Source organism: Callithrix jacchus, chromosome 16, assembly GCF_049354715.1.
Source record: "Callithrix jacchus isolate 240 chromosome 16, calJac240_pri, whole genome shotgun sequence".
Lineage (NCBI taxonomy): Eukaryota > Metazoa > Chordata > Mammalia > Primates > Cebidae > Callithrix > Callithrix jacchus.
The window spans coordinates 46,342,907-46,358,313 of NC_133517.1; the positions used below are offsets into that span (position 1 = coordinate 46,342,907).

The 15,407-nt window shown below is 44.3% G+C and overlaps 1 non-coding gene and 1 pseudogene across 1 annotated transcript; one reads left to right on the forward strand and one right to left on the reverse strand.

The window, feature by feature from the left end:
• The first annotated feature begins 232 nt into the window (after positions 1-232).
• On the forward strand, positions 233-363 carry LOC118148697 (small nucleolar RNA SNORA20). The gene has a single exon (XR_004735613.1). It is a non-coding gene; the product is annotated as a small nucleolar RNA SNORA20 (small nucleolar RNA).
• Positions 364-11,100: 10,737 nt separating this feature from the next.
• LOC100392135 (small ribosomal subunit protein uS7 pseudogene) lies at positions 11,101-11,721 on the reverse strand (annotated as a pseudogene).
• Positions 11,722-15,407: the final 3,686 nt, after the last annotated feature.

A 15,407-nucleotide genomic window follows, 5' to 3' on the forward strand; every position in this document is an offset into this window, starting at 1 on the left:
CTGGGTGAGGTGGCAGGCACCTGTGATCCCAGCTACTCAGGAGGCTGAGGCAGGAGAATCGCTTGAGCCTGGGAGGCGGAGGTTGCAGTGAGCCAAGATCACGCCACTGCATTCCAGCCTGGGTGACAGAGTAAGACTACGTCTCAAAAAATAAATAAAATAAAATGGAGGACACTGAAGAGTGTAAAAATTTGGGGAGATGATGAGTTCCGTTTTAGAAAATATTGAGCTTCTTCCCATTTTTTTGCTGCAATAGTCTCATAACAATACAAGCTGTTATATGCATGGGATAAAATAATATTGAGACATTGTAAATTGAGAGGAAGTAACCATTTTCATCTTTTCTGCATGGACAAGACATTGTTTTTGATTTAAAAAAAGAAGAATACGTTTATTCTTCAAGTCACTAATAGTATTTATATGTATGTCAGCAATATATAGATTGCATAAATTTGATATATTGTTAGGCTGGGCACGGTGGCTCACGCCTATAATCCCAGCACTTTGAGAGGCTGAGGCGGGTGGATCACAAGGTCAAGAGATCGAGACCATCCTGGTCAACATGGTGAAACCCCGTCTCTATTAAAATTACAAAAAAATTAGCTGAGCATGGTGGCGCGTGCCTGTATTCCCAGCTACTCAGGAGGCTGAGGCAGGAGAATTGCCTGAACCCAGGAGGCGGAGGTTTTGGTGAGCCGAGATTGCGCCATTGCACTCCAGCTTGGGTAACAAGAGCAAAACTCCGTCTCAAAAAAAAAAAAAAGATATATTGTTAAGGACCTAATGCTAAGATCAAGAATTGTTCCCAATTGTTCTTTTTTTTCTTTTGAGACAGGGTTTCATTCTGTCACTCAGGCTGGAGTGCAGTGGTATGATCATAGCTCACTGTGGCCTCAACTCCAGGTTTACACGATCCTCCCAATTCAGCTTCTTGAGTAGTGGGACCACCGGTGTGCACCTCCAAGCCCAGCTAATTTTTTTGTATTGTAGACACGGGATTTTGCCATGTTGCCCAGTCTGGTATTGAACTCCTAGACTCAAGCAATCTGCCTGCCTCAGCCTCCCAAATGTTCCCAATTGTTCGAAATTCAGCACAAGCATTGCAATTCCTATTCCTTGTCCTAAAAGAAACTGGGTTAATCGACCTATTTCAGATAATAAGAATAGAGAAATTATTAAGGCATAGCATTATTAATTATTAAGGCAATTAAATAATAACCCAGAAAATCAGCATACATTTTTGGGGTCATAATTCCAGCAGGATATTCTTGAGGGAATACAAAGAGATAGACTTGTCTTTAATAAGCTCAAGAACAATTGGAGAAACAAGACCAAACCCATGAAAATGTAAATTGCTGATCAAAGTGTAGAGTTGGAAAGGAAGGCCCTTCGACCTCATCTGGTCACAGATTGACAGAATGTTAGATCTGAAAAGGACCTAGGAGAGGGGTCCACCCCGTCTCATCCCAGTACCATCCCTAATTTGTGAGTGAGCAGACCCAGAGCCAAAAGGAAGAGATCATTTGTCAGACAGCAAGTTAATGACAGAGCAGGGATTAGAACTCTGTTCAAGAGCCCCAGTAGGTCAGTTAATTGTAGTGGAGAATTCAGGTTAAAGAATATTAGCAGGCCGGGCGCAGTAGCTCATGCCTATAATCCCAGCAGTTTGGGAGGGCGAGGCAGGCGGATCATCTGAGATTGGGAGTTTGAGACAAGCCTGACCAACATGGAGACCCCTGTCTCTACTAAAAATACAAAATTAGCCAGGCGTGGTGGCACATGCCTGTAATCCCAGCTACTCGGGAGGCCGAGGTAGGAGACTCACTTGAACCCAGGAGGTGGAGGCTGCAGTGAGCTGAGATCATACCACTCCACTCCAGCCTGGGTGACAAAGTGAGATTGTCTCAAAAAATTAATTAATTAATTAATTAATTAAATGATTTGTTTATAAGGTTTTATTAAAAATTGAGTTCAACATTAATAGTACATTAATACAAAGGAAAACTTTTGTTTTCTCTTTTGAACAGGACTTTCATGCAATATTGAGAGATACTGAAAAATTTTTGTTTGCCTTCTGAGTAAATGGCAAGAAAAAAGGAAAAAGAAGGGAGAGAGAAGAGGCAAATTCAGCTGGCCTCATGTTGTCTTTCTTGGGTTTTGTTTGAAAAGCTGAGTCGCCTCACTATCAGAGTAAAGGTTTTTCCCTTTAAAAATTTGTTGAGTTACCACTTTAGCTAGATGAATGACCTGTGATCCTTTTGCCATATCAAGTGTGTGAAATCTTTGATATTTAACAAACCTTCCAAAAAATCAAAATTTCAGGTTTTAAATTCAGTCCTGTTGAATTCATTAAGGATTTGGATACTAAGTCCCCTGGGGTCCAAAAGAGACACTTGGTTTATTTGGCACGTTAAAATTATAGAAAGAAAGGAGTGAAAATGGCAGAATGAGGCAGGCCGCTGTAAACCAGCCTCTGGACTGGGAGTGGGCCAGACCCCGGGGAAACCTCATGCATCTGTTGGACCATGCCAGGAGAATCAAAAAAGAGACTGGCCAGGAAAAAAGAATGAATGCAACATTCTTCTCCCTAACTCTAGAGGGGAGTGCCATCTCCAGTTATAAAGCAAAGGTCTTAAGTTCCTTATCGCAGGAGAAACCTTTTCCTTGACCTTTAGTTGCTTTTATATTCATCTCCAAAACGAAATTCTGATCTCAGGACTTGGCAAACCACTGCTGAAATTCACTTCTTCTTCTTCTTCTTCTTTTTTTTTTTTTTTATTTGAGACAGAGTTTCGCTCTTGTTGCCCAGGCTGGAGTGCAATGGAGAGATCTCGGCTCACCGCAACCTCTACCTCCCAGATTCAAGCCATTCTCCTGCCTCAGCCTTCTGAGTAGCTGGGATTACAGGCATGTGCCACCATGCCTGGCTAATTTTGTAGTTTTGGTAGAGATGGGATTTATTCCTGTTAGTCAGGCTGGTCTCAAACTCCCAACCTCAGGTGATCTGCCCACCTTGGCCTCCCAAAGTGCTGGGATTGCAAGCATGAACTACCACGCCCAGCTCTGAAACTTGACTTCTATACAGAGGCTTTCTTTCCCTGAACCCTAGACCAGCTGAGCAATTATAAGGTGTCTGCAAAGAAGACAGCTCTATGGCAAGATGACGATGTTCATTCCCAGCACAAAGGAGAGTGCAGGAATGCAGCAGGTGAGCAGTTTTCCCTTTCTTCCCGAAATACACCATCCAGTATGGCTTTAGTATTTGGCTTTTTGTTACAAATTTGATAAGGAAGATCAAGTATAAAGGATTATTGAGCATCACACCATTTTATCATCTTCAAGTTCATTGGTACAAATGATCAAGAGTTGTCTACATTTTAAAAACCATACAATTATCAAAAAATATAAATTATATAGGAAGCACTGTCAAGTAGGAAATGGTATTTGGCTTCTTTTCTTTTTTTTTTTTTTGAGACCAAGTCTCACTCTGTAGCCCAGGCTGGAGTGCAGTGGCACAATTTCAGCTCACCGCAACATCTGCTTCCAGAGTTCAAGCAATTCTCCTGCCTCAGCCTCCCGATTAAATGGGATAGCAGGCATCCACCACCACGCCCAGCTAATTTTTGTATTCTTAGTAGCGACAGGGTTTCACCATGTTGGCCAGGCTGGTCTTGAACTTCTGAGCTCAGGTGATCCTCCCACCTTGGCTTCTCAAAGTGCTGGGATGACAGGCGTGAGCCACCTCGCCCAGCCTGTTTGGCTTTCTTTTGGCTGTATTTGCATGAATGTGTTATTGGTGTATGTTCCAGAATTGGACAAAACTTTACTAATTCCGATATGACTTAGCATATGTTATCAGTAATAATTATAATTGTAATGGTAAATGTTGTATGTCACAAAAATAACCAAACTTCTTTGTCAATTGTGTTCTTAACCCTGGCCATTCTGAGACTTATGGTATCACCAAATATTTTACTTCAATACAGTGAGCATGATTTTGGCTCACTACAACCTCCACTTCCCAGGTTTGAGTGATTCTTGTACCTCAGCCCTCCCAATAGCTGGGTTATAGTTGTGTGCCACCATGCCCAGATAATTTCTGTACTTTTAGTAGAGACTGGGTTTCACCATGTTGGCCAGGCTGGTCTCAAACTCCTGACCTCAGGTGATCCACTGGCCTTGGCCTCCCAAAGTGCTGGGATTACAAGCGTGAGCCACCACGCCCAGCCTGATCCTTTTTAAAAAGGTGGTTTTGTAATCAGCTACAGGACTTTGACAGGTGCTCTTGAATGCAGATTTTTGGCCTCATTTTTGTTTTTGTTTAAGACAGGGTCTCACTCTGTCGCCCAGCCTGGAGTGCAGTGGTGCGATCTTGACTCACTGCAGCCCCAATCTCCCAGGCACATGCCACCATGCCTGGCTAATTTTTTGTGTGGTGTTTTTTTTGTAAAGAAAGGGTTTTGCCATGCTGCCCAGGCTGCTCTTGAACTCCTGAGCTCAAGTAATCCTCCAGTCTCAGCCTCCCAAAGTGCTGGGATTGCAGGCATGAGCCATTGCACCCAGACACAGGTTCTTGATAACTTTGGAAATTGTGTTACTAGAATAGAAAAACAAAACAAAAAACAAAATTTCCAGGACTCTTATGGAGGGGATGTGTTCATGAATAACAAGCAGAACAGAAGTTAATTGCATGAACTGAACTAATAAGAGACTGAAGGAATCTACTTTTCTACCTATTCTTTGATGCCCAGTTAGTTAATACCTGTTATTAGATACCCAACCCACCGATTATTTTTGTTTTATTTTTCAAAGTCACAAGAACTTTTCTTTTGAACTATTTGCAGCTTTTAACAATTTTTAATTTCTTTTTTCTTTTTTTTGTGAAATGGAGTCTCACTTTGACACCCAGGCTGGAATGTAGTCATGGTGCGATCTCAGCTCACTGCAGTGTCTGCCTCCCAGGTTCAAGTGATTCCCTTGCCTCAGCCTCCTGAATAGCTGGGACTACAAGCCCCCACCACCACACCGGTTAATTCTTGTATTTTTAGTAGAGACAGGGTTTCACCATGTTGGCCAGGCTGATCTCAAACTCCTGACCTCAGGTGATCTGTCTACCCCAGCCTCCCAAAGTGCTAGGATTACGGGCATGAGACACTGCGCCTGGCCAGCTTTTAACTACTGAGTAAAATGTACTCCTGTGGGCAAAATCTCGAGTGTATTTCTCTCTACTGAATCTCTCCAGAATTTGGAAACTCTGCATATTCTTAACTTATAGCAACATAGTTATTTGCATAAATTCAATAGAATCAGTTTTCCTTATCAAGCAGAGTCCCATGGGGGGAAGAAAAGAATCAGTTTTCTTTTGTAACAGGACACAATTGGAGACTGTGGTTATATTTCACCAGGGTTTTGACTAGAATGACATGTTTTCAGACTGCCTGGAGGAGCTGAAGTTGGCCCATAGAGATAGTAAAAGCCTTTTGGGAAAACTGGCCTTGTACCGTGTTTTGTAGTGGGTTTCTGATCTGTGGTAAATGAAGAATGTCACCTTCTGACAGGCCCAGGAGGACCAAGCTACTCTGAGACCTTGAGAAGAGGAATACACTCAATTCATACAGGTATCTACAGACACAAATAAATCCTTAGCTCAGCTCAAGAGGCTTTTTTTTTTTTTTTTTTTTTTTTTTTGAGACGGAGTTTCGCTCTTGTTACCCAGGCTGGAGTGCAATGGCGTGATCTCAGCTCACCGCAACCTCCGCCTCCTGGGTTCAGGCAATTCTCCTGCCTCAGCCTCCTGAGTAGCTGGGATTACAGGCACGCGCCACCATACCCAGCTAATTTTTTGTATGTTTAGTAGAGACGGCGTTTCACCGTGTTGACCAGGATGGTCTCGTGATCCACCTGCCTCGGCCTCCCAAAGTGCTGGGATTACAGGTTTGAGCCACCGTGCCCAGCCTCAAAAGGCTTTTAAGAGGTCTAATTTGAGATTTCTTATAAAAGAGTTTCAGCAAAGTCAATTTTTTTAAAAAGTGCCTAAATGGCAAATAATTATTCTTGTTGCACTTTATACAAATAATTAGGCCAAGTATAGTAAGACTGAAATTTATTTTGCAAATGTATTGGTCCTATTATGATTTGCCTTTGATTAAACATGGAGAACTGAAGAGAAAAAAGTATATGTTTTAGGAAAAATATAGTCTACCCGTTATTAGATTTTGGCTTTGTGCATTGATTTTGAGTCTCTGCTGATGACTCCACATCTAATTAGTTCTCAGGGTCATTTATCTGGATCCCTTAAGACTTCAGGTCAAGCTGGGCACAGTGGCTCACTCCTATAATCTCAGCACTTGGGGAAGCTGAGGCAGGAGGATTGCTTGAGCCTAGGAGTTCAAGACAAGCGTAGGCAACATAGGGAGACCCTCGTCTCTACAAAAATTCGAAGACTTAGCTGGACTTAGTGGCATACGCCTGTAGTCTCAGCTATTCAGAGGCTGAAGATCCCTTTAGCCCAGAAAGTCAAGGCTACAGTGAGCCACGATTATGCCAGTGCATTCCCACCTCAGCAACAGAGTGAGCCCCTGTCTCAAGAAGAAGGAGAAGAAAAGAAGGAAGAAGAAGAAGGAGAAGGAGAAGGAGGAGGAGGAGGAGAAGAAGAAGAATAAAGAAGAAGAAGAAGAAGAAGGAGGAGGAGGAGGAGGAGGAGGAGAAGAACAAGAAGAAAAGAAGAAGATGATGAAAAGAAGAAGAAGGAGGAGGAGGAGGAGGAGGAGGAGGAGGAGGAGGAGGAGGAGGAGGAGGAGGAGAAGAGGGGCCAGGTGTGGTGGCTCATGCCTATAATCCCAGCACTTTGGGAGGCCGAGGCAGGTGGATCACAAGGTCAAGAGATCGAGACCGTCCTGGTCAACGAGGTGAAACCCCATCTCTACTAAAAATACAAAAAATTAGCTGGGCACGGTGGTACATGCCTGTACTCCCAGCTACTTGGGAAGCTGAGGTAGGAGAATGGTTTGAACCCAGAAGGCAGAGGTTGCGGTGAGCCGAGATCGTGCCATTGCACCCCAGACTGGGTAACAACAGCGAAACTCCATCTCAAAAAAAAAGAAGAAGAAGAGGAAGAAGAAGAAGAAAAAGAGGAGGAAGACTTATAGTCAGTTCTACAAGGACTCCTGAAGCTAGGACGTTCACTCCTTATGTTAGGGCTCATTATTTGTCTTACAGTCGCTAAAGCTGTAGAAAATAGCACTGATGTTTTCGTTAGACATACCTTGGGACCCAAATCAGGTACCCATGAACACATACACACAACTGCAAAATGGTTTCACTCCTCTTACTCTGGGGACAACTTCTACCCCAGCTACACCCAGTGCCTGCTGTCATGCAGGGAGAAGCTAGAGCAGTCATCAGCATTTTCCCATCTCTGCAGTTCACACCTCAGGACTGAGGTATGCTGAAGCCCAGTGGATGATTTGAAATCACCTTTGCAAAATTATGTCAGTAATAGAAACCTAACATAGTTGCTTCCGCCTGGCTTCTCACCTCCATGCTGTCTTTAGTCATTCCTGGGCGTAGGCCTTGCTAACTTTGGGAGGAATTTAGTTTGTAGTTTACTTGAAAGCAAGGATAATAATAATCCCTCCCTAAAACTAACCCACTCTTTCTTTTTTCAGAAAGTGAAGACTGCCTTTGTAGGACTAATGAAAGGTCATAAGAGTAGGGTAATGGGAGGAGCCTGGTCTCTGCTAAGATGTGGGAATAGTTTTTCTTTCTTCTTTTCTTCTTTCTTTTTTTTTTTCAATAAAGAGATCTCACTATATTGCCCAGGCTGGTCTCAAACACCTGGGCTCAAGCAGTCCTCCTGCCTTGGCCTCCCAAAGTGCTGGGATGACAAATATGAACCCTAAACCCAGACAAGGCATAATTTCTATAATTTCTTACTGCTCAGGGGTCATGTGGCCAGAGGTCACAAGATTTGTGACTTTCCCAATTGTTCCTGCAGATAACATCACTGTTGTAGAACCTAAGATTTTTTTTTTTTGAGATGTTTTTCAGAATGACCCCAGCTGGACTCATGACTCATAACTCAACTGGTCCTGTGGCTCCTCCCAAAGGCAGACTCAGTGCATGAGGATAGGTTTCCATACCTCTGTGATTTCATCCTCAACCAATCAGCAGCAGCCATTCCCTAGCCCCCTACCCACCAAGTTGCCCATAAAAGTCCTAACCTCCGAGCCTTTGGGGAGACTGATTTAAATGATAACTCCAGTTCTCCCGCTCGAACTAGCCTCACGTTGAACTCTTTCTCTACAGCAAAAGACAGAAATAGAGAAAGAAAGAAGGAGGCCGGGTGCGGTGGCTCAAGCCTGTAATCCCAGCACTTTGGGAGGCCAAGGCGGGTGGATCACGAGGTCAAGAGATCGAGACCATCCTGGTCAACATGGTGAAACCCCGTCTCTACTAAAAATACAAAAAATTAGCTGGGCATGGTGGCTCGTGCCTGTAATCCCAGCTACTCAGGAGGCTGAGGCAGGAGAATTGCCTGATCCCAGGAGGCGGAGGTTGCGGTGAGCTGAGATCACGCCATTGCACTCCAGCCTGGGTAACAAGAGTGAAACTCCATCTCAAAAAAAAAAGAAGGAAGGAAGGAATTATACACAGCTATTAACAATTAAATTAGGCCCCTCTCTATGTACTAATGTGGAACAACAGCATATCTTATTTTAAAAACAGACAAAAAAGCCAACATTATGTAAGATATGCTACCAGGTGGGTTTTAAAAAAGAATGTGTGTGTATATGTAAATGCATAGAATGTCTCTGGACAAATAAACAAAAAAACTCGTCACTGTGTTTGCCTCCAGGGAAGAGAATTAGATGGCCGAGGTCATGAGGGTAGGAGTTAGGCATATTTTTCATTATATGTTCTCTTGAACATTTTACATTTAGGAACTTTCACAAATATTACTTACACAAAATTATCTTTTCTTATTTTTATTCATTTGTTTTCTTATAAGATGACGTTTCACCATGTTGGCTAGGCTGGTCTTGAACTCCTGGGCTCAAGTGATCCTCCTACCTTGGCCTCCCAAAGTGCTGAGATTACAGGTGAGAGCCACCATGCCCAGATAATAATCATTATTTTAAGATTTTTTTTTCCTAGTCTAGAAAGCTCTTTTTTAAAAAATTAAATAAACTTGTGTGTTACAGATAGAGCATTTTTTTTTTTTTTTTGAGACAGAGTTTCGCTCTTGTTACTCAGGCTGGAGTGCAATGGCATAATCTCAGCTTATCGCAACCTCCGTCTCCTGGGTTCAAGCACTTCTCCTGCCTCAGCCTCCCAAGTAGCTGAGACTACAGGCGTGCGCCATCATGCCCAGCTAATTTTTGTATTTTTAGTAGAGACAGGGTTTCACCATGTTGACCAGGATGGTCTCGATCTCTTGACCTTGTGATCCACCCGTCTCGGCCTCCCAAAGTGCTGGGATTATAGGTGTGAGCCACCGCGCCTGGCCAGATAGAGCTTCTTTGTAAAGTAATCATCTGACTATAAAGTGGTAAGCTCAAGGTTAATTATACAATTACTGCCTCATTCATGTCCAAAAAAAGTTAGAAAGGGTGTGATATCCTAACATTAAAAGTTGATTTATTTCCTCCTGTGCTTTGCTCTCCAAGTAATGTTGGGAATTATGACTGCAGTTATTGAAAAGATGCCAGCTACTGTCACATGCAACTCGGATGGGAATCTAAACTAGTCATATCCTTATTGCAATAGGACTGTTCTTGTTCCATTAAAAAAAGAAAAGAAGAGAAAAGGCCGGGCGCGGTGGCTCATGCCTATAATCCCAGCACTTTGGGAGGCCGAGGCGGGTGGATCACGAGGTCAAGAGATTGAGACCATCCTGGACAACAAGGTGAAACCTCGTCTCTACTAAAAATACAAAAATGAGCTGGGCATGGTGGTGCGTGCCTATAGTCCCAGCTACTCGGGAGGCTGAGGCAGGAGAATTGCTTGAACCCAGAAGGCAGAGGTTGCAGTGAGCCAAGATCGTGCCATTGCACTCCAGTCTGGGTAACAACAGCGAAACTCCATCTAAAAAAAAAAGAAAAGAATAAACTAGCCATATCCTCCCACAGCTGGCTGAGGACTCAGTATGTGCTATGAGCCACAGTGACAAATAAAATCACCCCCCCCCCATTTATTTTTTTGAGACAGAGTTTTGCTCTGCTGCCCAGGCTGGAGTGCAGTGGTGTGGTCTCTGCTCACTGCAACCTCTGCTTCCCGGGTTCAAGCAATTCTCTGCCTCAGCCTCCCAAGTAGCTGGGATTACAGGCACCCGCCACCACACCTAGCTAATTTTTGTATTTTTTTTTTAGTAGACACCAGGTTTCACCATGTTGGTGAGGCTGGTCTTGAACTCCTGACCTCATGATCCACCCACCTCAGCCTCCCAAAGTGCTGAGATTACAGGAGTGAGCCACTGCACCCAGCCAATCAATCCCAGTTTTGAAATGCAATTCATGAGATATTTGCAGAAAAGTGAATTTGGCAATATATTGGAATCTTTCTATAGTGGAATTGGAAGATCAATAAAAACTATTTGAGCAGGCTTAGCCTTTCATAGTTGTCAGTTTCTAGAGCATGATTCGACCCATAGTTTATCTGAATACATTTAATGAGCTCCGTTACAACATGATTATACAGAGTCTACAAACACAAACTTCTATTCCTCCAGAGAAAGACATTTTCAGCTGAGTTTTTTATTATGAAGTAACCATCTGCTTCATCTGTAATGTTACACAGCTTTTGTGAATGCATCCTCAGTCTCATGGTTTCTTCCCTTAGTTTATATTTCTAGAAAGTATCTAGAAGTATTTAGGTAAAAGCAAGGTATTTACCCAGTGGTTTATGTATAATTCACCCTTCAACCCTTTTGGGACAGCAGAAGGAACAGCAGTTACCTATTCTGCAAAGCTTGCCCCATCACTTGCCATTTTGAAATTTTTCCTTGCCTGCCTTTTAAACCTAAGTCAAATCCTGATGCTATCAGAAGAGCCTGGGGTGCAAGTTTCAACTTGGCTTCATCTTCAGTCTAACTATCTTTTTTTATTTTTTATTTTTTTGTGGGGCCACCCCAAAAGCCAGGTTTATTGGGCCCCAACCGGGAAAATAAGAGGAGCCCTTGGCAGCACTGATGAGCTCATCTGCCAGGCACTCCGCAATGTTCTTGATGTTCCCGGAAGGCAGCCCCAGAAGCGCCTGTGCACAGTGGCCAGATGGCCTGATTCACGCTGTGCAATGGGGACACGTCCACAGCCTGTCGTCTCACAGTCCCAGCTTGCCCAACGCACGTGGAGTCCTCCTGGGGGCCACTGTTGATGATGGCGTTCACCAGGATGTGCAGAGGGTTGTTGCCTGTGAGCAGCTGGATGATCCCTAAGGCATGCTTGACGATGAGCACGATCATGAACCTCTTGCGGTTGTTGCAGCCGTGCATCATCATGGAGTAAGTGAGGCACTCCAGGATGGGGCACTGAGCTTTGCGGAAGCATTGGTGGCATGTTGCTCTGCGCCGTGAGGCAGGTAGTTGGCATACTGCTCCTTCACTGCAGTGTAATCCTGCAGGGAGATGCCACAGATCTGCACATCATTGGAGCTCCACTTCCCAAAGAGCTTGATCCCTGGGCTCTCTGCCACCACTGGTGCTGCTGTCTCCCACTCGGTCATCCTGTGGGCACAGCCTGAGCATCTCTATGGCTCGGCATGCACCACACGCCGCCCTGGCCCAGTCCAGCGATTAATACTTTGAACCATAGTAGTGGTTCAGAACCACCTAACGAACTTTGGGGAAAATTCAGGTATGTGGGTCTTCCCCAAATTTCATGAGACATAAGGAGCCATAACCAGATCAATGTCATGGAGAAAGTGGTAGAATACTGATGTGAAGTACAGGGTGAGACTGGCCAGTTGGAGAGGGGCCAGTTCATTCATGGCCCCTGGGCAGGTGTAGTTATTGATCTTCCATCTGAGAGCAAGGGGAAGCCACTGGGTCTGAGAGGGAGAGGAAAGACCACTGAGGTCCGTGCTCACCCTTTTTTTTTTTTTGAGATGGAGTTTCACTCTTGTTGCCTACGCTGGAGTGCAATGGCATGATCTGAACTCACTGCAACCTTCACCTTTCCAGTTCAAGTGATTCTCCTGCCTGAGCCTCCCGAGTAGCTAGGATTACAGGTATGTACCATTATGCCTGGCTAACTTTTGTATTTTTAGTAGAGATGGGGTTTCACCATGTTGGCCAGGCTGGTCTCAAACTCCTGCCCTCTGGTGATCCACCTACCTTGGCCTCCCAAAGTGCTGGGACTATAGGTGCGAGTCACCTTGCCCGGCTTGTGCTTGCTTTTTAAATCAACCTGGCCACTGTGTGGGGATTTGATTGGAGTGGGACAAACGTGGATGGAGGTAGCCTAGCTGGAAAGATTTTGTAATAATCCAGGCAGTTTGGCCTAGGAAAGTGGTGGTAGAGTAAAAGAGGAGCGGACGGATTGGAGAGGCGTTTAGGAAGTGAAACCAGCTGAGAGATGTTGGTAATTGATTGGATATAGATAGGAGGGGGGAAAGAGGTATCAAAATAATCCCTAGGATTCTGACAAAGGCAGGAATTTAAATATCTGACTAGCCCTTCTGAACTTGCCCCGGGACTTGGATGATGGCCATTCCTGGCAGAGTGTCATGAATCAGTGGTTCACCAGCATGATATGTCCTAAAGGGGTGGCTGCTCACACCACCATAGCCTGCCTCCCAAGAATAATACAGTCATGGAACACTTTATGCCTCTTCTTAGCAAATACAGTTTACAATTGTTAGGAGGGCATTGTATTTGATATTTAGAAACTCAATCACCAAATGAAATAAAATTGACAAGAGCAAATATTTATTTATTAAAATATTTTGTCAATGCTTAAAAAAATAAAAGCCACTTAGAAGTGCATCCTAATTCATCTATCTTACCATATACAGGTAAATATACACTGTAAATATACATACATAGTGAGTGTAGGTTTATATACTTTGGTAAAGTGTGGTGTGCATAAGGCATCTTTTTAAATAAATAAAGACAGGGTCTTGCTATGTTGCCCAGGCTGGTCTTGAACTCCTGGCCCCAAGCAATCCTCCCACCTCAGCCTCCCAAAGTGCTGAGATTACAGGCATGAGCCATGGCACCCAGGCAGGTACAGGCAATTTTGAGAATCTAATTGCTTTTCATATTTTTCCTTCTTAATCCCTTAAAAGCAACATAATATCACCATGATTTATATGGTTAAGAAAATGGTTCCAGCCAGGAGAGATGACTCACACCTGTAATCCCAGCACTTTGGGAGGCCAAGGTGGGCAGATCAAAACCAGCGTGAGGTCGGGAGTTCAAAGCCAGCATGTCCAACATGGAGAAACCCTGTCTCTACTAAAAATACAAAAATTAGCCGGGCGTGGTGGCTCATGCCTGTAATCCCAGCTACTAGAGAGGCTGACGCAGGAGAATCACTTCAACCCAGAAGGTGGAGGTTGTGGTGAGCCAAAATTGCACAATTGCACTCCAGCCTGGGCAACAAGAGTGAAACTCCGTCTCAAAAAAAAGAAAGAAAGAAAAAGAAGGCCGGGTGTGGTGGCTCACGCCTGTAATCCCAGCACTTTGGGAGGCCGAGGCGGGTGGATCACGAGGTCAAGAAATCAAGACCATCCTGGTCAACATGGTGAAACCCCATCTCTACTAAAAATACAAAAAATTAGCTGGGCATGGTGGCGCGCGCCTGTAATCCCAGCTACTCGGGAGGCTGAGGCAGGAGAATTGCCTGAACCCAGGAGGGGGAGGTTGCGGTGAGCCAAGATCACGCCATTGCACTCCAGCCTGGGTCACAAGAGCGAAACTCCGTCTCAAAAAAAAAAAAAAAAAAAAAATGAGAAAGAAAAAGAAAATGGTTCCATTTTTAGAAAATAGGTAGTGTCATTTTTTTTCTTTTTTGAAACTATGTGTGACTTTTAATGTGCAAGTCAACACTCAATGATCAGTTGATGCTTCATAGACTGGTACAGGACCTCCACTCTCTCATTTACATGACTGATAAAAAAGTTCTGAGTGGGCAGGTGCAGCTCTTTGGGAGGCCGAGGCAAGTGGATCAAGAGGTCAGGAGATCCAGACCATCCTGACCAACATGGTGAAACCCAGTCTCTACTAAAAATACAAAAATTAGCCGGGTCTGGTGGTGCACACCTGTAATTCCAGCTACTTGGGAAGCAGTGGCAGGAGAATCGCTTGAACCTGGAGGCAGAGGTAGGAGAATCACTTGAACCTGGGAGCAGAAGTTGCAGCCGAGATCACCCCACTGCCCTCAAGCCTGGGCGACAGAGTGAGACTCTGTCTCAAAACAAAACAAAACAAACAATAAGTTCTGAGAAAGTCAAGCAGGTTAGCTGGTGATCTCTCAGTAGCAATCAAGTGACAGGTTCAAATTCCAGAGGCTCTTCTCTGAACCACTACCTTGGTCCTAGCAGGTGTTGGATAAATGTACATACGCCCTCTCTTCCAAGCCAACACTCCTGAAAAGAATGTTCCTTTTCAGAGGAGGCTATTGGAAAGAACTTGACAAAGAATTTGAGTCTTCCATCTTTCCTCTTCTTGTTGTTGAAATGGCTTTACCAGTAAACTGCTGCTAATGAGGTGGTTTATCTGGTTTTATTGCCCTTAATTTTATTACCTGCCCAATATAATCTTGGCTGGAACTCCCCTGCTTAGAGGCTTGGGAAAGCTTTCCATCTAGGAAAGCCCCACCCCAGGAGGGTTTTTGCTTTCTTGGGTGTAAGTTCTGGGCCAGGCCTGCAGGCTGAGATGCTTGCTATGCTAACAGCCTAATTTAGAAGCTCTAAACCATTCTACATTATCGGGCTTAGATGGAGGTAGACACAATCCAGAGAACCAAGATTAAATGAATAACCAAAGGAGAGAGGCAAAGATCAAAGATCTGTTTCTCCATCTCCCAAGGTCATGAGAATCTGTACCGCAGGTTTTACTTGTCTTAGCGTCCACCCACTGAGAATCCTGTGTGTGGGGAGAGACGTCAGTCATCTGGAGCCTTAGCTGACGGCTGAGGGGCTACAGCCCCTCACATACGTGAAGTCAGGCAATCGGACTGAGAGTGGGGAGGTGAACAGAGAAACAAGCAGGTGGGAAATGGAGGAAGTGGGGTTTAGTTTTCAGTGAGGAAGGGCAGAGCGTTCCCTGTCCTTCATCTGGCACTGGGCCCAATCTTGCTATTGCACTTCTCCAAGGAAATCGCTCTCTTTCTCCCCACCCCTCCCCTGCAAACCTAGCTCACTGCATTTCTTTTTATTATTTTATTATTTTTAGTTTTGTAATTCAA